Raw genomic sequence first — 25222 nt, forward strand, 5'->3', positions numbered from 1 at the left:
AGGCTTACAAAGCTTCTCTAAGTGGTTTCACTGCAATTTGGAACGCCGTTCGGACTCGGCTATAAAAGGAGGTTCATTGTCAATGAGCTTAACATAGAATCGGGCAGCACTCAGTGATAAGAGAGAAGTTCACCAATGTGGTATCACAATGGACTGAATAGTCTAATTGAGCCTGATACATCGGGCTGCCACCTAACCTAACCTAACCTTCGTTCGGAAGTTAGCGTGATTTCAACAGACGGACGGGCGGACATGCTTTGATCGACTCAGAATTTCACCACGACCCAGAATATATATACTTTATGGGGTCTTAGAGCAATATTTCGATGTGTTACAAACGGAATGACAAAGTTAATATACCCCCCATCCTATGGTGGAGGGTATAAAAATCTAAAAAGTAAGAGAAAATCTATATGTGGGCGTAGACTTACGTGGTCCTTAAGGAAGAAGTCGCAAGGAGTTATGTCGAGAGATATAACACGGTCCGGAAACTTTTCTGTGAATGTAAACGTTATCCAGAATAATATCATTCAACTTCGACCATAAAAAACCAGTAACCATCTCTCGATTTCCCGATTAACTACTTAGGCTTATATAAACCGTAGTTTTTATCCGATTTGCCTGAAATTGTAACGAATCTGGTTTTTATCGGTCCTTTTGGTAAGGCCTCCATATAGACCGATTTCACTTCTTGAAGGTATATAAGGCGAACTGATCATGAAAATTGTTTGAAACTGAAAGTAAAATTTCCAGATTTTACTTCTTCTAATCATTTGAATAATGAGGGTGAAAATCTATAGATTTATTTAGATTTCAAATCAAGGCGTTATTTAATAATTTCTATACATTATCATGTAACCCGCCCGGGTATTAAAGATTCGGCCCGTCCGAACTTTTGCTGTATATAAGAGTACTTCTTTTAATGTACTGTTATTTTCCTCGAAACGGGAGGTGAAACCGCTTTTACACATATGTATATTTTGTATAGAGATCTTCCGATCTCTATGAGAGAGGGTACATTTTCCCAGATCAATCAGTGTTGTGATGAGGTTTTTTTTATACCCTGCGCCACACTGTGGAACAGGGTATTATAAGTTAGTGCATATGTTTGTAACACCCAGAAGGAGACGAGATAGACACATGGTGTCTTTGGCAATAATGCTCAGGGTGGGTCCCAGAGTCGATATAACCATGTCCGTCTGTCCGTCCGTCCGCCTGTCTGTGGACACATTTTTGTGATCAAAGTCTAGGTCGCAATTTAAGTCCAATCGCCTTCAAATTTGGCACATGTTTCTAATTTGGGTCAGAATAGAACCCTATTGATTTTGGAGGAAATCAATAGGGTTCTATGCACTAATATGCACCCAGCAGCCAGAGTTTTATACCGATTTGCTTGAAATTTTGTGCAAACATAACACTTGGTATAGTCAAGTGTGCAAAATTTGGTTGAAATCGATTCAGATTTAGATATAGCTCCCATATATATCTTTCGCCCGATATAGACTTATATGGCCTCAGAAGCCAGATTTTTGGCCGAATTTGGTTGAAATTTTGCACTAGGAGTACAATTAGTAGTATAGTCAAGTGTGCAAAATTTGATTGAAATCGGTTCAGATTTAGATATAGCTCCAATATATATCTTTCGCCCGATATGGACTAATATGGTCCTAAAAGCCAGAGTTTTGGCCCAATTGGGTTGAAAATTTGCACAGGGAGTAGATTTAGCATTGTAGCTATGCGTGCCAAATTTGGTTGAAATCGATTCAGATTTAGATATAGCTCCCATATATATGTTTTTCTGATTTCGACAAAAATGGTCAAAATACCAATATTTTCCTTGTTAAATCGCCACTGCTTAGTCGAAAAGTTGTAAAAATTACTCTAATTTTCCTAAACTTCTCATACATATATATCGAGCGATAAATCATAAATAAACTTTTGCGAAGATTCCTTAAAATTGCTTCAGATTTAAATGTTTCCCATATTTATTTACTAACATTGTTTTCCACCCTAGTGCATTAGCCGACTTAAATTTTGAGTCTATAGATTGTGTAAAAGTCTATCAAATTCTGTCCAAATCGAGTGATATTTAAATGTATGTATTTGGGACAAACCTTTATATATAGCACCCAACACATTTGACGGATGTGATATGGAATCGAAAATTTAGATCTACAAAGTGGTGCAGGGTATAATATAGTCGGCACCGCCCGACTTTAGACTTTCCTTACTTGTTTATAGATCACTTCTGGAGATGTGAATTATTGATTTGATTTTTTAACCCTTGACCCCAAGGTAGTTATATGTTACTACCAAAAATATACGCACATCCCAATTACTTGAAATAATGTCACACTTTCAATTTTAATGACTTTCTCGCTGATAGTGCCATGGAATTTCTAAATGACCCTCGTAAAATACCCAAAAGCCTAACATTTCAATGATTATCTAATATTATGTTTTATTATCTCATTTCAGATAAATTGGTAAAACAGAAAAAAATAACGAAAACGGATAACAATTGTGTAAATAATAGAGAAGTAAAAATAAAAATAAAAAAAAAATTATAATGCATATGTTTATCTGCATTCATAAATATGTGAAGAATATGTTCTAAAAGAATTTAACGTAAAACCGGATTATAGTAAATAAAAAAAATACGAAAAAGTGTGTTTCTTCTTGTACACCACAATGTCTGTGGAAGATTTACTGTAGTAAGCAGCTAATCGTGAGAATATTCAAAACACCACGAACCAACAACAACAATTTTCGGTAACTAAACGAAAAAATACACCGCTTATCTCTGCGATACATTTGCAACACTACCACACTACCATCTTCTATTCAAAACTTGTCTTGCAACAAATTCTTTGTGGTTGTCTCATTTTTCCGGAGGAATTCAAAAAAGTTGCGGTTCTCATCTGTACTCCGAAGTTCAAGTTTCATTCATCAAAAGAGGCAGCTGTCAGCTGTCAGGTCATTTTGGTGGTTGTGCCATATAAGGAGGTGGCCAGATCTGCGCAATCGTCGTGTTTGTTATAGCTATACTAACATAGCAAAAGCAACAAGAATAATAACAACATAAACGACAACAACAACAACAACAAATACTACAAAACCTTTAACAACAAAGTTTTCGAGTGTGTATGTGTGTGTGAATTTTTCTATTCGAATTAGTTGTGGGTACTTCGACCAGCCCACTATAAAATTTAATTGGATTTCATTCATTTGTGTTTGTTTTCTAAAAATTTCGTTTGTTTACAAATTTCCAATTGTCTACGATTGCCGCCACCGCCGTTTACTCGTCTGACTTGGCATAATGCTGTTTATCTTAGAATCGTCATTTTTATCATCGTCGAAATCCACAATTGTGGCCGCATTAGTAACTTCATCATCAGCATCATTTATTTGGTGAATTTTGTCTGTGGAGAAAAGAAGAAAAAGGTACGTATTTTAGTGTTGTCATAATCGTCTTTTTTGGAGTTTCGGATTGTTTTAGTTGTTTTAAAAAATTAATTAGTATTTATAAGGATCTTGTTGCGGATTGATGTTTAGAGGATAACATGCAAAGGAATATCTTATAGGTTCTATAAAAATAAAATTTTGACAAAATTTTCTATAGAAATAAAATGTTGAAAAAATTTTCTATAGATATAAAATTTTGCCAAAATTTTGTATGAAAATAAAATGTTGACAAAATTTTCTATAGAAATAAAATGTTGACAAAATTTTCTATATAAATAAAATTTTGACAAAATTTTCTCTAGAAATAAAATTTCTACAAAATTTTCTATAGAAATAAAATGTTCACAAAATTTTATAGAAATAAAATGTTCACAAAATTTTCTTTGGAAATAAAATTTTGACAAAATATTCTATACAAATAAAATTTTGACAACATTTTCTATAGAAATAAAATTTTCACAAAGTTTTCTGTAGAAATAAAATTTTGACAAAATTGGCTATAGAAATAAAATTTTTTATAAAATTTTTCTATAGAAATAAAATTTTGACAAAATTTTTTTATAGAAATAAAATTTTGACAACATTTTCTATAGAAATGAAATTTTGCAAAATTTTCTATAGAAATAAGATTTTAACAAATATTCTATAGAAATGAAATTTTGACAAAATTTTCTATAGAAATGAAATTTTGCAAAATTTTCTATAGAAATAAGATTTTAATAAATATTCTAGAGAAATAAGATTTTAAGAAATATTCTATAGAAATAAAATTTTGACAAAATTTTCTATAGAAATAAAATTTTGAGAACATTATCTGTATAAATAGATGTTGACAAAATTTTCTATAGAAATAAGATTTTAAAAATATTCTATAGAAATAAAACTTTGACAAAATTTTCTATAGAAATAAATTGTTAACAAAATTTTCTATAAAAATAAAATTTTGACTAAATTTTCTATAGAAATAGAATTTTGAGGAAATTTTCTACAGAAATAAAATGTTGACTAAATTTTCTACAGAAATAAATTTTTGACTACATTTTCTATAGATATAAAATTTTGACAAAATTTTGTATGAAAACAAAATGTTGACAAAATTTTCTATAGAAATAAAGTGTTGACAAAATTTTCTATAGAAATAAAATTTTGACAAAATTTTCTCTAGAACTAAAATTTTTACAAAATTTTCTTTGGAAATAAAATGTTATACAGAAATAAAATTTCGACAAAATTTTCTATAGAAATTAAATTTTGCAAAATTTTCTATAGAAATAAGATTTTAAAAATCTTCTATAGAAAAATTTGGCAAAATTTTATATAGAAATAAAATTTTTACAAATTTTCCTATAGAAATAAAATTTTGACAACATTTTTTATAGAAATAACAATTTGACAAAATTTTCTATAGAAATAAAATTTTGACAAAATTTTCTATAGAAATAAAATTTGTCAAAATTTTCTATAGAAATAAAATTTGTCAAAATTTTCTATAGAAATAAATTTTTTTATAAAAATTTTCTATAGAAATAAAATTTTGAGAAAATTTTCTATAGAAATAAAATGTTGACAAAATTTTCTATAGAAATAAAATTTTGACTAAATTTTCTATAGAAATAGAATTTTGAGGAAATTTTCTACAGAAATAAAATGTTGACTAAATTTTCTACAGAAATAAAATTTTGACTACATTTTCTATAGATATAAAATTTTGACAAAATTTTGTATGAAAACAAAATGTTGACAAAATTTTCTATAGAAATAAAATGTTGACAAAATTTTCTATAGAAATAAAATTTTGACAAAATTTTCTCTAGAAATAAAATTTTTACAAAATTTTCTTTGGAAATAAAATGTTATACAGAAATAAAATTTCGACAAAATTTTCTATAGAAATTAAATTTTGCAAAATTTTCTATAGAAATAAGATTTTAAAAATCTTCTATAGAAATAAAATTTTGACAAAATTTTATATAGAAATAAAATTTCTATATAAATTTTTTTACAAATTTTCTATAGAAATAAAATTTTGACAACATTTTTTATAGAAATAACATTTTGACAAAATTTTCTATAGAAATAAAATTTTGACAAAATTTTCTATAGAAATAAAATTTGTCAAAATTTTCTATAGAAATAAATTTTTTTATAAAAATTTTCTATAGAAATAAAATTTTGAGAAAATTTTCTATAGAAATAAAATGTTTACAAAATTCTCTATAGAAATAAAATTTTGACAAAATTTTCTATAGAAATAAAATTTTGACAAAATTTTCTATAGAAATAATATGGGGGCTATATAGAATTATGAACTTGATATGGACCAAGTTTTGTGTGATTTATCTGAGGGCTATATATAACTATAGAGCGATATGGACCTAGTTGGGCATGGTTGTTAACGCCCATATACTAGCACAATGTACCAAATTTCAACTGACTCGGATGAAATTTTCTCCTCCAAGAGGCTCTAAAACCAAATTTCGGGATCGGTTTATATGGGGGCTATATATAATTATGGACTGATATGAACCACTTTTGGCATGGTTGTTAAATATCATATACTACCACCACGTACCAAATTTCAACCAGATCGGATGAATTTTGCTTCTCCAAAAGGCACCGGAGGTCAAATCTGGGGATCGGTTTATATGGGGGCTACATATAATTATGGACTGATATGAACCAATTCCTGCATGGTTGTTGGATACCATATACTAACATCATGTACCAAATTTCAACCAGATCGGATGAATTTTGCTTCTCCAAAAGGCACCAGAGGTAAAATCTGGGGTCGGTTTATATGGGGACATATAATTATGGACTGATATGAACCACTTCCTGCATGGTTGTTGAATACCATATACTAACATCACGTACCAAATTTCAACTGAATGAGATGAATTTTGGTTTTCCAAGAGGCTCCGGTGGTCAAATCTGGTGATCGGTTTATACGGGGGCTATATATAATTATGGACCGATGTGGAACAATTTTTGCATGGTCATTAGAGACCATATACTAACACCATGTACCAAATTTCAGCCGGATCGGATGAAATTTGCTTCTGTTAGAGGCTCCGCAAGCCAAATCGGGGGATCGGTTTATATGTGGGCTATATATAATTATGTACCGATGTGGACCAATTTTTGCATGGTTGTTAGAGATCATATGCTGACACCATGTACCAAATTTCAGTCGGATCGGATGAAATTTGTTTCTCTTAGAGTCCCAGCAAGCCAAATTGTATGGGGTCGACCTCCATCAATAACAACTACTTGTGCCAAGTTTCAAGTCGATAGCTTGGTTCGTTCGGAAGTTAGCGTGATTTCAACAGACGGACGGACATGCTCAGATCGACTCAGAATTTCACCACGACCCAGAATATATATACTTTATGGGGTCTTAGAGCAATATTTCGATGTGTTACAAACGGAATGACAAAGTTAATATACCCCCATCCTATGGTGGAGGGTATAAAAATGTCGTGAGACTAAATATTTTAAGTCCTTCAAAAAAAAAAAAGACAATTTTTCGTGGCATATATGACACATTTCTCTGATATTAAGTTTTTTCCTTGTCCAAAAGTCGATACACTTTTCTTTATAGTTAAGTAAGACTAGAATTATGTATCTTTACATCAAAGAAAATTTCATTGAACCAAGGTCAACATGGCTTTAAAAATTCTGAAAAATTCTTCAAAAATAATAAAATAGTCTTTGAGTTTGTTGAATTTTTGTACCTTGACTACAAAGTAAGCAAGCTTTCAAAAATAGGCGATGGTTTTCAATACTTTATTTTAAGGACGTTGTTTACTTGATACATAGCATAGCACAGCACATGAAGAAAAAAACTGAAAAGGTCAATAAATTAAAATTTGTTTCGTAGTAAGACTCAAATTTAAAAGAGAGTTATGTCTTAAATGTGTCCTTATGTTACTTCAATTCTCCGCTTCCTTATCTCGAAATCAATACCAAAACCATTAGTGTTAAGACAAAATCTTTGGAACCAGGCATGCTTTTATTCAGTGCACATATCCAGCATTTACTTTTAAAACTAAATCTATATAAAGATTTAGTTTTAGTTCGTTATGAGAAGCATTCTCAGATTTTCCTTATTGAGTGTGTATTCCCAATTGTTTCTCTGGTTATAGAGTTCCACAGAACTGCATGGTGTTCTTTATGAAAAGTTTTGTTTACATTATCAGCATCATGGATGCAATGAATGCTATCGATTTGAATGTTGCGTAGTTTATATGGAAATGAGATCCGGAGTTGCATGCTCATTTCAGAATCTTGTAGTTTTTGTTGTTGTTGTTGTTTTTTTATTGTAAATACATTTATTCTTATTTACCCATTTTATTTTGTCGGATGTTTTTGGGAAAACATTGCTTGCTGTTGGGTCGTCACAGTCATCCATATTTTAGTTGTTTACACTTTAACATCAACAAACCGAATTGTTTACAGTTTTAATTAACACCCAGAAACAATGTTCAGGCACAATTCAATGGATATCCTCGGGCTACTGAAGTAGTCAATACACCAGGATGTTAAACAATTTAAATGGAGAACTAACAACGAGATTTTTGGGGTAGGAAAAGGGTATTGTTAATTTTGCTTGGAATTGACTAATTAGGATTCCTAGCATACAAACATTAACAAACTTACTATACATCCATATCCAAAAAATATTTATTTGATTTAGATTTGTAAAAGCAGTATGATACAAATTTAGTAATTTTATTCTGGTTAAATTATGAGGAAATTATAACCATATATGTTGAAATCGGAAAATATTCAAATCCATATAAAGGATTATAATCAAAATAAAACAGAAAAACTTGGAAAATCGGGCTTTTTGCTTATTCCAAATTTGCAAACAAAAAATAATGTTTCAATATTTTTTCCAAATTAGAAAAAAATCTTTTTGATATTTTAAAATTATTGAGAAGTTCAATGTTGACATTCTTATGGGGGGGTCAGCAAATATGCACATCTCAGGACCTGAATGTTAACCCGGAGAAGACAGAATTATGTCTATTCACTAGAAGGACTACAATATTCGAACGTATCCAACATGTCTTCAAATAACTGTGGCAATGCAGACCACGTCAATCAGAGCCTTGGAGACGACACGGGACTAGTTCAGATCAAAAGCGTAACTGCCTGCATGGCTGCGAAGTTATTGAAGATTGTGGGAGAATGAAAGGAAACATCACGAACCATCAAGGGATAAAAGAGGAAATTGTGGGTGAAATGGCGGATGCCGCAATAATTCATCATCATATACTCGAGGTGGTCATAGCATGCAAGTGTGCCATTCTGACCTTAGAATACAAGAAGGAAATAACTGGTACGCCTATAGATCGTAAATGGGTGAGAGGACGGGACTGGGCGTATATGTGGAGGATCCAGCCACCGAGATCCTCTTCGGATTAGCGAACTACAGCACAATCCTGCAGGCAGAAGTGCGTGCCATAACGGAATGTAACAGGTTGGCTGATAAGTCCCCGGTCTAACAAAGAAAAATACATTTTTTTTTTTGTCAAAATTCGTTTTTATTATTCAACATAGTTCCCTTCAAGAGCGATACAACGATTATAACGACCTTCCAATTTTCCAATTTTTTGATACCATTTTGGTAGTACTTCTTCGGTTTTGCATCAAAATAGGCCTCAGTTTCGGCGATCACCTCTTCATTGCAGCCAATTTTTTTCCCTGCGAGCATCCTTTTGAGGTCTGAGAACAAGAAAAAGTCGCTGGGGGCCAGATCTGGAGAATACGGTGGGTGGGGAAGCAATTCGAAGCCCAATTCATGAATTTTTGCCATCGTTCTCAATGACTTGTGGTACGGTGCGTTGTCTTGGTGGAACAACACTTTTTTCTTCTTCATATGGGGCCGTTTTGCCGCGATTTCGACCTTCAAACGCTCCAATAATGCCATATAATAGTCACTGTTGATGGTTTTTCCCTTCTCAAGATAATCGATAAAAATTATTCCATGCGCAAAGAACAGAGGCCATTACTTTGCCAGCGGACTTTTGAGTCTTTCCACGCTTCGGAAACGTTTCACCGGTCGCTGTCCACTCAGCCAACTGTCGATTGGACTCAGGAGTGTAGTGATGGAGCCATGTTTCATCCATTGTCACATATCGACGGAAAAACTCGGGTGTATTACGAGTTAACAGCTGAAAACACCGCTCAGAATCATCAACACGTTGCTGTTTTTGGTCAAATGTGAGCTCGGCCGGCACCCATTTTGCACAGAGCTTCCGCATATCCAACACGTTCCTTTGATATCTTTAAGGCCTCTGCTATCTCGATCAACTTCATTTTACGGTCATTCAAAATCATTTTGTGGATTTTTTTGATGTTTTCGTCGGTAACCACCTCTTTCGGGCGTCCACTGCGTTCACCGTCCTGCGTGCTCATTTCACCACGCTTGAATTTTGCATTCCAAGCAATTATTGATGATTTTCCTGGGGCAGAGTTCGGAAACTCATTATCAAGCCAAGTTTTTGCTTCCACCGTATTTTTTCCCTTCAGAAAACAGTATTTTATCAAAACACGAAAATCCTTTTTTTTCCATTTTTTTCACAATAACAAAATTTGCTTCACAAAAGACGCTCTATCTCACAAACTAATTGACTTACAGACGTCAAATTTTGACACGAATCATTTGAATTTAATACTAGCAACGCCATCTATGTGTCAGACCGTGGACTTATCAGCCAACCTGTTATGCTATCAAAGTCCTTTAAAAACGAGTTAACGACAACTTTGTTTTCGAAATTCAGACTCGACTTCCAGTAGAAATTATGCAATGTTTCAAGTAAAAAATGTCTTTAAAATAAAGTGTTGGAAAACATGTCCTAAAGGGTGATACGGTCAAAATTTGGTCAAGGAAAAACGCGTGTAAATCGGTGAAATCGTCTATTTAAAAAAATCAAATTAAATTTCTTTTTATACCCACCACCATAGAATGGTGACGGGGGTATAATAAGTTTGTCATTCCGTTTGTAACACATCGAAATATCGATTTCCGACTATATAAAGTATATATATTCTTGATCAGGGAGAAATTCTAAGACGATATAACGATGTCCGTCTGTCCGTCTGTCTGTCTGTCTGTCTGTTGTAATCACGCTACAGTCTTCAATAATGAAGCAATCGTGCTGAAATTTTGCACACACTCGTCTTTTGTCTGCAGGCAGGTCAAGTTCGAAGATGGGCTATATCGGTCCAGGTTTTGATATAGTCCCCATATAAAACGACCTCCCGATTTTGGGTTTGGGCTTATAGAAACCGTAGTTTTTATCCAATTTGTCTGAAATTGGAAATCTAGAGGTATTTTAGGACCATAAAGAGGTGTGCCGAAAATGGTGAGTATCGGTCCATATTTTGGTATAGTCCCCATATAGACCGATTTCCCGATTTTACTTCTTGGGCTTCTAGAATCCGAAGCTTTTATCTTATTTGCCTGAAATTGGAAATCTAGAGGTATTGTAGGACCACAATTATGTGTGCCAAAAATTGTGAGTATCGGTCCATATTTTGGTATAGCCCCCATATAGACCGATCTCCCGATTTTACTCTTGGGCTTATAGAAACCGCAGTTTTTATTCAATTTACCTGAAATTGGAAATCTAGAGGTATTGTAGGACCACAAATACGTGCGCCAAAAATTGTGAGTATCGGTCCATGTTTTGGTATGGTCCCCATATAAAACGACCTCCCGATTTGGGGTCTTGGGTTTATAGAAACCGTAGTTTTTATCCAATTTGTCTGAAATTGGAAATTTAGAGGTATTTTAGGACCATAAAGAGGTGTGCCGAAAATGGTGAGTATCGGTCCATATTTTGGTATAGCCCCCATATAGACCGATTTCCCGATTGTACTTCTTGGGCTTCTAGAATCCGAAGTTTTTATCCTATTTGCCTGAAATTGGAAATCTAGAGGTATTTTCGGGTCATAAAGCGGTGTGCCGAAAACGGTGAGTATCGGTCCATATTTTAGTATAGCCCCCGTAAGAACGATCTCCCGATTTAACTCCTTGGGTTTCTAGAAATCGTAGTTTTTATCTGATTTGCCTGAAATTGTAAATATTCTGGTATTTTAGGCTCACAAAAACGTGTATCGGATTAAGTTTTTATCGGTCCATTTGGTAATGCCTCCATATAGACCGACTTCACTTCTTGAGGGTGTAGAAGGCGCACTGATCATGAAAATTGCTTGAAACTCAATGTAAAATTTCCAGAAAATCTACAGATTTAAGATTTCAAATCAAGACGTTATTTTATAATTTTCTTGCACACTTACAAGAGATGTTAATGATTCCTCTAAAACTCAAACAAAAATGGTTCTTATAAATCCAGAATCTGATATAGTCCTCATAGGTGAAATCTTTAAATTTATCTTCGGGAAGTGACTTCAAGTCCTCAAGCCTCCTGAAATTTCAAAGGAAACCCTAATATTTGGTAAATGGTGGTGGGTATTTAAGATTCGACCCGGCCGAACTTAGTGCTGTATATACTTGTTCAAGTTCAATTAGTATAAAATTCAGGAAAAATATTCAGTTAGGCTTTCGCTTTTCCAAATCCGAATTGCCGGGCCTCACGCTTGACACCTGCCATCAGATTTTGTACAGCCACCTTGTCCACCTTCTTCGCCGCATAAAGCCAGTTTGCCTTGAACTGCTGCTCGTCCTTAGCAGTCTTTTTTTGTTCTTCTTTAGGTTCCGCTCAAAGGCCTGCACAAGCCTATTCGAAGTAATCGATGTTCTAGTGAAGGCAATACACTCCACGAATACTTCGAATACTTCGATTAATGAATAAAACAAAACCACTGTAAAGCGATTACAGTGTCAAGCATTGCAGAGCCATAACATTCAAAAGGAATAGTTTTACAGTTCTTTTCAATATTTTGGTTTTGAAGTAATCGTCACGATACGAGTAAATCAAAACATTTTTAGTGAAGATAGAATACTTTGCATTAGCAACGACGAAACTTCGTATGAGACACGAAGTAACTAACAAACAAAAGCCAAACACAATCGTCGATCAGTTGATTGGCAGAAGTCAATGAATGCAGGCTGTGATAGTGTTGTAAATGTTGATTACATTTGACTACTCGTTACTATTCGTTACTTTTGAATTGAGTACTCGTTACTACTCGTTACTTTTATAAAAAAAATTAAAAAATACATTGTGGGCACTTTTTAATGATATCTTCCTCTTTTTATACCCACCACCATAAAATGGTGACGGGGGTATAATAAGTTTGTCATTCCGTTTGTAACACATCGAAATATCGATTTCCGACTATATAAAGTATATATATTCTTGATCAGGGAGAAATTCTAAGACGATATAAGCATGTCCGTCTGTCTGTCTGTCTGTCTGTCTGTTGTAATCACTCTACAGCCTTCAATAATGGCGCTATCGTCCCGAAATTTGGCACAGATTAGTTTTTTGTTTGCAGGCAGGTCAAGTTCGAAGATGGGCTATATCGGTCCAAGTTTTGATATAGTCCCCATATAAACCGACCTCCCGATTTGGGGTCTTGGGCCTATAAAAACCGTAGTTTTTACCAGATTTGCCTCAAATTGGAAATCTAGAGGTATTTTGGGACCATAAAGAGGTGTGTCAAAAATGGTCCGTATCGGTCCATGTTTTAGTATAGCCCCCATATAGACCGATCTCCCGATTTTACTTCTTAGGCGTCTAGAAACAGTATTTTCTATCCGATTTGTCTGAAATTGAAAATCTAGAGGTATTTTAGAACCATAAAGAGGTGTGTCGAAAATGGTCCGCATAGGTCCATGTTTTGATATAGCCCCCATATAAACCAACCTCCCGATTTGGAGTCTTGGGCCTAAAAAACCCGTAGTTTTTATCCAATTTGCCTGAAATTGAAAATATAGTGGTATTTGAGGACCATAAAAAGGTGTGCCGAAAATGGTTCTCATCGGTCCATGTTTTGATGCAGCCCCCATATAGACCGATCTCCCGATTTTGCTTCTTGGGCGTCTAGAAACTATATTTACCATCCGATTTGCCTGAAATTGGAAATCTAGAGGTATTGTGGGACTATAAAGAGGTGTGTCGAAAATGGTCCATATCGGTCCATGTTTTGGTATAGCCCCCATATAGACCGATCTCCCGATTTTTCTTCTTACTCGTCTAGAAACAGTATTTTCTATCCGATTTGTATGAAATTGAAAATCTAAAGGTGTTTTGGGACCATAAAGAGGTGTGTCGACCAGGGCTGTGGAGTCGAGCCAATTTTGCTCGACTCCGACTCCGACTCCGACTCCAGCATTTTTCATCAGCTCGACTCCGACTCCGACTCCGGAGTCGACTCCGGGTAATATAACTAAATCTCATTTTAGTACCACTAATTTGTAGTTCTATTGAGGGGGTATATATGGGATATATATATGGATCGATATAAAGTATCGTATTTATTTTTGTGTCAAGAAAGGTCTTAATTTCGCATTTATACCAATTAAACTCTTTATTTAAAATTTAGGGCAATGTTTAATAAATAAAATAATGATATAAATACCCATCATAATATGAGAAGATACCGACAGTATACGAAATTTATTATAAAGGGTTATATTCCCATATGCATGAATTTGAATCTGAATCGATTTAGACAAAATTGTATATACTTCTAGAAAATCTCTGTACCTAAAATTTAAATCTAACGTTATGGGACGTAACACAATTATAGCAAAAAATAAAAATGCAAAGAAAGTCTAAAGTCGGGCGGGCCGATTGTAACATACTCTGCACAACTTTGTATTTAGATCTACATTTTGATAAAATCTGAAATCAGACTTCTACAAAATCTCGTGCAATATTTGGGAAACATTCATAATTTTTTATATAGCAAAATTTGAGTCACTTTTACCAGTTTTCGACTTAGCAGTGAGTATCAGTAAGAAAAAAATTTGAGATATTTTGCTATATAAATAAAATTTTGACAAATTGTTTTATAGAAATAAAATTTTGAAAAAAATATAAATAGAAATTTTGGAAAATTTTTTGTGTAAATAAAAGTTTGCAAAATTTTCTATAGAAACAAAATTTGAACTAAATTCTCTATATAAATAAATGTTTGAGAAAATTTTCTATATAAATAAATTTTTACCAACTTTTCAATAGAAATGTTGACTAAATTTTCTATCGACATAAAATGTTGTATAAATTTTGTATAAAAAATCTATAGTAACAAAATTTTGGCACAATTTTCTATAGAAAAAAATTTGAAAAAATTATTAATAGAAATTTTGGAAAATTTTTTGTGTAAATAAAATTTTGCACAATTTTCTATAGAAGCAAAATTTTGGCTAAATTTTCTATAGAAAAAAATTTTTGATAAAATTTTCTACATAAAAATATTTTTATACCCACCACCATAGAATGGTGACAGGGGTCTAATAAGTTTGTCATGTCGAAGATGAGCTAGATCCGTCCAGGTTTTGATATAGCTCCCATATCAACCGATCGCCCGATTTGGGGTCTTGGGCTTATAAAAACCGTAGTTTTTATCCAATTTGCCAGAAATTGGAAACCTAGAGGTATTCTAGGGCTATAAGGAGGAGTGCTGAAAATGGTGGTTATCGGACCATGTTTTAATATAGCTCCCATATAGACAGAACTCCCAATTTTATTTCTTAAGCTTCTAGAATCCGTAGTTTTTATCCAATTTGTCTGAAATTGGAAATCTAGAGGTATTATAGGACCATTACAAGGCGTGCCGAAGATGGTCATTATCGGACGAAGTTTTGATATAGCCCCCTTTTAGACCGATGTTACGAGTTTACTTCTTGGACTTCTACAATCCGTAGTTTTTATCCAATTTGCCTGAAATTGAAAATCTGGAGGTATTCTAGGACCATTAAGAGGTGTGCCGAATATATTGTGTATCGGTCCAGTTTTTGATATAGTCCCCTTATAAACCGGCCCTCCGTTTTGGGGTCTATATACTAGAACTACAATAGATGTGCTGAATACTGTACGTATCCTTCCATGTTTTTGGCGTAGCCCCATTAGTCCGATTGGACCAAAATAGACCCAAAAAATTATTGAAGTTGGTCCGATGGTCAGACCAAATGGAATTTTTCTGCAGAAATAACATTTGGACAAAAATTTCTATAGAAATAAAATTTTAACAAAATTTTCATAGAAATAAAATTTTAACAAAATTTTCATAGAAATAAAATTTTAACAAATTTTTCATAGAAATAAAATTTTAACAAAATTTTGTATAGAAATAAGCTACTTAAAAATTTTTGGGATACAATATTATGCAAAAATTTTGTACAAATTTTAAGAAAAAATAAAATTTTGCTATAACTTTCTATAGAAAAAGATTTCTGCTAAATATGTAATAGAAATAAAATTTTGGCTAAATTTTTTACAGAAATTAAATTTTGGCTAAATTTTCAATAGAATTAAACTTTGGCTACATTTTCTATAGAAATTAAATTTTGGCTAAATTGAAATTTTGGCTAAAATGAAATCTATTGAAATAAAATTTGGACCAAATTTTCTATAGAAATAAAATATGGACAAAATTTTCGATAGAAATAGAATGAGGTCAAAATTTTATATAGAAATAAAATTTTGAAAAAATTTTCTTTCGAAGAAAAATTTTAGAAAAATTTTAACTTTTAAATTATATTAATTTAAATTAGAAAACTGGTCCCCTGGTACGAATTTTGGAAAAATTTGGTCCAAAATAAAAATTCGTTGTTGCAACGCTGGTAAGGCCTCCATATAGACCGATTTCAGATATTGAGGGTACAGAAGGTGCATTTACCATAAATCTAAATTTGCCAGATATTATTTCTCGTAATCATAAAACAGTTGGTGTACTATAGATTTTAGATTTCAAATCAAGGTATTTTTTCTTAATTTTCTTGCACATTTACAGGATATGTTTATGATTCCTTTAAAACTCAAACAAAAATAGTTCTTATAAATCCGGAATCTGATAGGTAAAATCTTTGCATTTATTTTCGGGATGCGAACTGGTTAAACTGATCTGTCATCAAACCCCCATGAAATTTTCTAAGGAAATTAGTATATTTGATTCATGGTGGTGGATATTTATGATTCGGCCCGGACGAACTTATTGCTGTATATACTTGTTTTATTTTTTATTTTCTATAGAAATAAATGTTGACATAGTTTTCTATAGAAAAAAATATTTCTATAGTAATAATATTTCGAATAATTTTTTTATAGAAATTAAATTTTGACAAAACATTCCATACAAATACAATAGTGACAAAATTTTCTATAAAAAACAGTTTTGACAATTTTTTCTGTCATATGTGTGTAGGTATATAGCCTTAAAATAAAATTAAAAACAATAAATTCGAATTATTGTTCGAATTATTTCAAATAAATTGATATGGGGATTCAAATGGATCGATCCAGCCCATTTGCTAGTCTAACATTCTAGGAAACATAAAATGATAGCCGTAATTGGAAGTTGATTTTCATTTCCAATCATGGTGTACATTGATCGAATGCATAACGCATTGGAAACTAATTTGCGTAAAAACTTTTTTAGTTACAAAAATGTGAAGTGTTTTAAAAAATTTGGTTTAGCCGGAGTCGGAGTCGAGCAAAATTTTTACGACTCCGACTCCGACTCCGACTCCAGCCAAATCTTCAGACTCCGACTCCAAGACTCCGACTCCGACTCCACAGCCCTGGTGTCGACAATGGTCCGCATAGGTCCATGTTTTGATATAGCCCCCATATAAACCAACCTCCCGATTTGGAGTCTTGGGCCTACAAAACCCGTAGTTTTTATCCAATTTGCCTGAAATTGAAAATATAGAGGTATTTGAGGACCAGAAAAAGGTGTGCCGAAAATGGTTCTCATCGGTTCATGTTTTTGTATAGCCCCCATATAGACCGATATTCCGATTTTGCTTTTAGGGCTTCTAGAAACTATATTTACCATCCGATTAGCCTGAAATTGGAAATCTAGAGGTATTTGAGGACCATAAAAAGGTATGCCGAAAATGGTGCTCATCGGTCCATGTTTTGATATAGCCCCCATAGAGACTGATCTTGGGATTCTAGAAACTATATTTTCTATCCGATTTTTCTGAAATTGAAAATGTAGAGTTCTTTTGGGACCATAAAAAAGTGTGCCGAAAATGGTGCCCATCGGTCCATTTTTTGGTATAGCCCCCATATAGACCGATCTCCCATTTTGCTTCTTGGGCTTCTAGAAACTATATTTAACATCCGCTTTGCCTGAAATTCTTGAGCTACAATAAACTGTATTTATTACATGATTTGCCTGAAATTCGAAATCTAGAGGGATTTTTAGACCACAAATAAGAGTGCCGAAATTGAGGTATATCGGTCCATTTTTTGGTATAACCCCTATATAGACTGATCTCTCGATTTTTACTTCTAAGGCGAAAATCTGAAGGTATTTTAAGATCACAAATATGTGAGTAGCAAATGGTGCCTATCGGTCCATGTTTTGGTATAGCCCCCATATACACCGATCTCCCGGCTTTATTTCTTGGGCTTCTAGAATCCTTAGTTTTTATCCGATTTGCTGGAAATTAGTAATTTATAATAAAATTTTAGACAAACGAAATGTCTTTTTCTTATAAAGTGTTTTCGTTTATTCAACGATTGTCTCTAAAATTTGTGTCAAAAGAAAACTTTGCTTTCTCAAAAAAGAAAACACCTCTTTCAGGGTATAGCAGGCGCACTGATCATGAAAATTGCTTTAAACTGAAAGTAAAAGTTCCAGATTTTACTCATCGTATTTAAATAAATGCGGAAAAATCTACAGATTTAAGATTTTAAGTCAAGGCGTAATTTCAACATATACACGATTTGTTTATATTTTCTCTAAAACTCAAACAAAATTGGTTCTCATAAATCCAGAATCTTATCTGGCCTTAATAGGTAGAATCTTTAAAGTTTGTCTTCGGGAGCTGGCTCGTTTGGGAGAATATTTGTCATCAAACCCCCTACAATTCTATATATTATCAAGTAACCCACTACGACGAAGAGTTTTCATAGTAAACTATTATACTTGATTCATGGTGGTGGGTATTTAAAATTCGGCCCGGCCGAATTTACTGCTTTATATACTTGTTTAAATTTAAAAACAGTATAGAAAAACAAATTATATTATCCAGTTTTGCTCTAGTGTTATAAAATGTGGTGTTGTAGATATATGGGTCTCGTTAGAAAAAGATTTTCACCAATCATTAAAATTTTTAGAGCCAATTTCGTATTCACTATTTGGTATTTTTTCGTCAGGGTATTACTGATGATTGTTATTTGCAAACTTTTTAAATCCACCATTTTCCACCATTGACAGTGGATGAAAATATTTAGCGATCATTTTTATCGTGAGACCCAATGTTGAAATTTTCCAAGGGTTTTGGTACCTTGGCTTGGGTACCTTCGCTGAAAACAATTGGATTGAACCAGCTGAAGTCAACGACAGGGCTGTTTTCTTTTTGCACTGGATACAACATTTGTATGGGCTATCCAGAACATCGTTGCACTGGTGTTCTATCCAGAACATCTCATCAGTGCAAGTCGCGCCGATCTTGCCAGATTGTGTTTTGATAAAGTGACGCTTCATCGATTCACAATAGCACTTTATTGTGACTAATTTATCGAAAAACATGAAATTCAAAGTGGTATAGTGTCATAAATAATCGCAGCAGTAAATATTTATTACTAATTGGAGCATTTCATACATTAAAAATGCAAGATTTCACTTATTTTCTGTGATTGTTTTTGAACAGCTGATGACAGTGTTGCCTATTTTTGGAGATGTCCTGGATAAACGAGTACTCTGTTTTCTTTTATTCCTTCACGGCTTAGGGTATCCAGTGCTAAAAGAAAACAGCCCTGACATTATTATTCATACTATTCGCATGAGACGTGATCCATGTGACGCTTTAAATTATAGCTCCCACCTACACCCAATGCAAATTTTTTCAAATGCAAACGTTTGTAAGAAATCAGATAAATTTTTCACTTTCTTCAAAGATGAAGCCATATATCCTTTTCGTGTTATTTTAACTGATAAAACGATTTTCGAAAACTTCAATTAATATTTTCCAAGAAGTCAAGAATTTTACTTCCAAACCGCCAACTTACCGTCAGAAGAAAAAACTGGCATTGAAGATATTGAGTACTCTTTTACTAGTAACGAGTACTCAAAAAATTAGTCAGTAACGAGTACTTGTAATCAAATACTCGTTACTTTCCCAACACTAGGCTGTGAGCGGGTCTGTGCTTTTTATTGTATTTGCCAACAATAAACAAAATAGGAATGGTGTGTAGCATACTATTATAGTTGAGAAAACGAAATAACTTCATCTACACAGAAATGGAAATTATAAAACGAATGCATTTGGAATTCCGATTACATTCGAATACTTCAAAACATTGTTGGGTGCTTGCTTTACTGGGTTCTATTTGTTTTGGTTCACAATGTGCAAGGTTTCTATTTCACTCGTTTGAGAAATGGACACTGAAGTTACTACTCGAATTGTGTGGCGTGTGCTTGAAGTATTCGCTTGTGTATTCGTTGCAGAGGTTTGGTTCCGCTTGACAATAGCCCAGTATTTCTCAATTGGGCGGAGCTCTGGCGTGTTGGGAGGGTTCTTGTCCTTGGGAACCACCTGCACGTTGTTGGCGGCGTACCACTCCATGACCTTTTTACCGTAATGGCAAGATGCCAAATCCGGCCAAAACAGTACGGAACAACCGTGTTTCTTCAGGAAAGACAGCAGACGTTTATTCAAACACTCTTTCACGTAAATTTCTTGGTTGACAGTCCCGGAAGCTATGAAAATGCTGCTTTTCAAGCCACAGGTACAGATGGCTTGCCAAACCAGATATTTCTTTGCGAACTTTGACAGTTTTATGTGCTTGAAAATATCTGCTACCTTTCCCCTTCCTTTTGTCGTATAAAACTCCTGTCCCGGAAGCTGCTTGTAGTCGGCTTTGACGTAGGTTTCGTCGTCCATTACCACGCAGTCAAACTTCGTCAGCATCGTCGTGTACAGCCTCCGGGATCGCGCTTTGGCCGTCGTATTTTGTTTATCATCGCGATTTGGAGTCACTACCTTCTTGTAAGTCGATAGTCCGGCTCGTTTTTTGGCTCGATGCACGGTTGTAGACGATACACCCAGCTTATTTGCGACATCTCGGAGAGAGAGGTTAGGGTTTCGCTTGAAACTACCGGCAACTCTCTTTGTCGTCTCAGCGGCTTCTGGTTTTCGATTTCCCCCCGATCCAGACTTCCTGGCTGTCGACAAACGTTCCCCAAACACTTTAATTACATTTGTAACGGTTGATTTTGCAACTTTTAGCGATTTTGCCAGCTTTGCGTGCGAGTAGCTCGGATTTTCGCGATGCGCGAGCAAAATTTTGATACGCTGCTCTTCTTGCTTGGACGGCATTTTGACCACTGAAGAGTGAATTCCAAAATCAAAATAGGAGCGACATTCTACACACACACACCTTCAAAATGAGGGGTGTTCAGGTTTTTTAAATGCAAAATTGAAAGAAATACGTCAAGTTTATATTGACCAAATTTTGACCGTATCACCCTTTATGTTTGAAGGATTCTTTTGCTCAAGATGCAAAAATGCAACAAATTTCAGACAATTTCATTAATTTTAAAGAATTTTTCTGAATTTTTAAAGTCAAGTTGACCTTACCCAAAAAAACAAATTCTTTAATATTATGATACCCATTTTTAAGTCAAATCACTTAATTATAAGGACAATACGACTTCATTGAAAAGTTTATCGACTTTTGGACAAAGAAAAAAACTTTATATTTGTGAAATGCGTCTTTTATGCTAAGCAAAATTTGCATTCGTATTTTAAGGACATGAAATCTTTGGTCTCGCGACAATATTTTTTTCAGTGTATTTAAAAATTCTTACGTCTTCAAATTTTGACCGAATTCTATAAAATCCAGTTTGTTGCATTTAAAACATCATAGCACAGTTTCAAAAAAAAAATATGTTTTTCCGGAAAATTTGAAAATCAATTTTTGGCCATAAATTCAAACAACTACAAATTGGAAGTTAAATAATATTTAGCAGAGATAAAAGTATGATGGGCACTACATCTCAGTAGTGTAAAAATATATCCTCTACCTTATAAAACACTAATAAAATTAATTAGGTTAATGCGCACTTTATTTTTTAAGATACAACCACTATTTTTCCAAAAAACATGAATTGGTGTCAGTGTGGATTTAAGGTTTTAACTACAAATGATTTAAAATTGTCTTGCCATTTTATCCTATCCAGATATATGTAAGTACACATTGCATTATGCATTTAGTTTTACATTTTGTTTTTACCAATTCTTTTGAATAATATTAAGATTAATTGAAAACTCTTATTGAATTAGAAACTATTAACGATGGATGTAATGGAAAATAATATCGTTCCATGACAGTTGCTATTTTCTTCTGGTCTTCTTTCATTATTCTTTGTTTAAGATTTTAATTGAGTTGCAGTGATGTTCGCAGTTCTTGTCGTTGTCTCATTCATCATCGTCTTTTTATAATTTCTTGAAGTTGGTAAACAATTCCACCAAAGAAACTTTACATTTTATGAAGGAAATAAATGGAATTTCAATGAGGATTTATTCAAGTTTATACACACAAAAAAAATATTCTTTTGATAGTGATTTACTTACTTTAAATTGAAATTATGATAGATTTTTTTGTTTTAATCTTATATATAAATATTTCAATTTTTTATGTATATAGAAATTGCACTTCAAGTGAATCATATTTTGTTTCAGTTTATATACTAACTTTATTGTTGACACACATTCCCAGAGAATAGATAAAACAAAGTAATCAACATAAAAATCAGTGTCACACAATTTCTTGGGCAATATTTTGTATCTTGGAATTCTATGAATGAATTTCAATGAATGAAGTCGCTTATAAATGAAGAAATTAATATTCATTTCAATATTTTTGGTTGTGGCAATAAATGTCATATTTATGTAAATGGAAAACAAACAACAACAATTTCGATATGCATAGAAATTTCAATAAAATGGTACTTACATTTTTTTCATATAGTATTTGTTAGAGTGTGTCCGTGTGTGTCTTGTGGTATTGTGATGGTGTTTTATTGGCAGTAATAATACCTATGGTTCAATCGATGATTGTTCAGTATTATTTATAATCAGTAAGTAAATAAATTATTTTTTATACCCTCCACCATAGGATGGGGGGTATATTAACTTTGTCATTTCGTTTGTAACACATCGAAATATTGTTCTAAGACCCCATAAAGTATATATATTCTGAGTCGTGGTGAAATTCTGAGTCGATCTGAGCATGTCCGTCCGTCCGTCCGTCTGTTGAAATCACGCAAACTTCCGAACGAAACGAGCCATCGACTTGAAACTTGGCACAAGTAGTTGTTATTGATGTAGGTCGGATGGTATTGCAAATGGGCCATATCGGTCCACTTTTACGTATAGCCCCGAACGGACCCCCAAATTTGGCTTGCAGACCCTCTAAGAGAAGCAAATTTCATCCGATCCGGCTGAAATTTGGTACATGGTGTTGGTATATGGTCTCTAACAACCATGCAAAAATTGGTTCACATCGGTCCATAATTATATATAGCCCCCATATAAACCGATCCCCAGATTTGACTTGCGGAGCCTCAAAGAGAAGAAAATTTCATCCGATCCGGCTGAAATTTGGTACATGATGTTGGTATATGGTCTCTAACAATCATGCAAAAATTGGTCCACATCGGTCTATAATTATATATGGCGCCCATATAAACCGATCCCCAGGTTTGGGTTGCGGAGCCTCAAAGAGAAGCAAATTTCATCCGATCCGCCTGAAATTTGGTACATGATATTGGTATATGGTCTCTAACAACCATGCAAAAATTGGTCCTCATCGGTTCATAACTATATATAGCCCCCATATAAACCGATCCCCAGATTTGGTTTGCGAAGTCTCCAAAGAGAAGCAAATTTCATCCAATCCGGTTGTAATTTGGAACATGGTGTTAGTATATGATCTTTAACAACCGTGCCAGAATTGGTCCATATCGGTCCATAATTGTATATAGCCCCCATATAAAACATTCTCCAGATGTGACCTCCGGAGCCTCTTGGAGGAGCAAAATTCATCCGATCCGGTTCAAATTAGGCATGTGGTGCTAGTATATGGTTGCTAACAACCATTCCAAAATTGGTCCAATCACACAAAAATTGGTCCATATCGGTTCATAATCATGGTTGCCACGAGAGCCAAAAATAATCTACCAAAATTTTATTTCTATAGAAAATTTTGTCAAAATTTTATTTCTAGAGAAAATTTTGTTCAAATTTTATTCGGTTCATAATCATGGTTGCCACTCGAGCCAAAAATAATCTACCAAGATTTTATTTCTATAGAAAATTTTGTCAAAAGTTTATTTCTATATAAAATTTTGTTAAAATTTTATTTCTTTAGAAATTTTTGTAAAAATTTTCTTTCTATAGAAAATTTTGTCAAAATTTTTATTTCTATAGAAAATTTTGTGACAATTTTATTTCTATATAAAATTTTGTTAAAATTTTTTTCTGTAGAAAATTTTGTCAAAATTTTATGTCTACTTTGTCAAACTGAATTATATACGTATTGGATCGATCTTTTTGATTTAATATATACCACGTATGGACTTACATACAATTTAGAAGATGGTGTTAGGAGGTTTTAAGATACCTTGCCATCGGCAAGCGTTACCGCAACTTAAGTAATTCGATTGTGGATGGCAGTGTTTAGATGAAGTTTCTACGCAATCCATGATGGAGGGTACATAAGCTTCGGCCTGGCTGAACTTACGGCCGTATGTACTTGTTTTTTATTATTTTGTCTGAGACCTTTTATCAAATGACATTGGTGAAAACTTTCATCGCCCATAAAATAGCTTCTATTCCCTGAAAATCATTTATAAGTGCCCTTAGGACTATTTTGGAGTGTTATACGTCATCATTTTGTAATTTATGATTGATAGTTTAAACCTATCGATAATGAATATTGTCGATATACTCAACTTCTCATCGCTTGTCTATATACGGGTAGAGTACAGTTGTTTAAAATCCAAAAACATTTGTCATTTTGGCCTTTCAAAGTATTTTAAATTCCTCTAACTAAATATTAAATATTATTGTAAGTTATATGAAAAGATGATGTACAGTGGGAGAAAAGATGATTCAATTTGTAAGAGGAAATTTCCCAAATGTTTTCTCCATAAGGAGTTAGCATAAAGGGCCCAAAATTGAGTTATCTCTCCCAGCCAGATCTATACTAAAGGCTGTGGAAAGGTTCATTCGCCCGAACCGAAACATGTACAGTCCAGGCGTGTATAGATTGGTATCTGGCGTTTTCTTTTCAATGGCTCTATTAACCATGTTCCTTAATCTATATCTGTCCATAAAGCTCGAAAAATAATTGTATAATTAGATATAATGCATTTGGACGTCAATTGCCTGTTTCATTATCAGGCTAACATGAAATATAATTAACTAAATATTATTAAATTCCTATAACATTAAAAAGCGTGATTTTTTAAGAGTTATAGTTTTTAAAAACCAAAACAATTAATATCAATAATTTTATCTCCATTTCATTTATAACCAACCATTCCTTGAAATGTAATATTAACTAATTTAATCTACTATAGAAAAAGTATCGCA

The 25222-nt window shown here is 33.3% G+C and overlaps 1 protein-coding gene across 2 annotated transcripts in view; it reads left to right on the plus strand.

Annotated features, from left to right (window-relative positions):
* The window catches only part of rut (adenylate cyclase rutabaga), a 439239-nt gene that overhangs the window by 17628 nt on the left and 396389 nt on the right, over window positions 1-25222 (plus strand). For both annotated transcript variants that reach the window (XM_075302255.1, XM_075302254.1), the window contains exon 2: window positions 2479-3444. The gene's annotated coding sequence lies outside the window, so the exon portion shown is untranslated. The remainder of the gene's footprint in view (window positions 1-2478; window positions 3445-25222) is intronic.

Source organism: Haematobia irritans, chromosome 3, assembly GCF_050003625.1.
Source record: "Haematobia irritans isolate KBUSLIRL chromosome 3, ASM5000362v1, whole genome shotgun sequence".
Lineage (NCBI taxonomy): Eukaryota > Metazoa > Arthropoda > Insecta > Diptera > Muscidae > Haematobia > Haematobia irritans.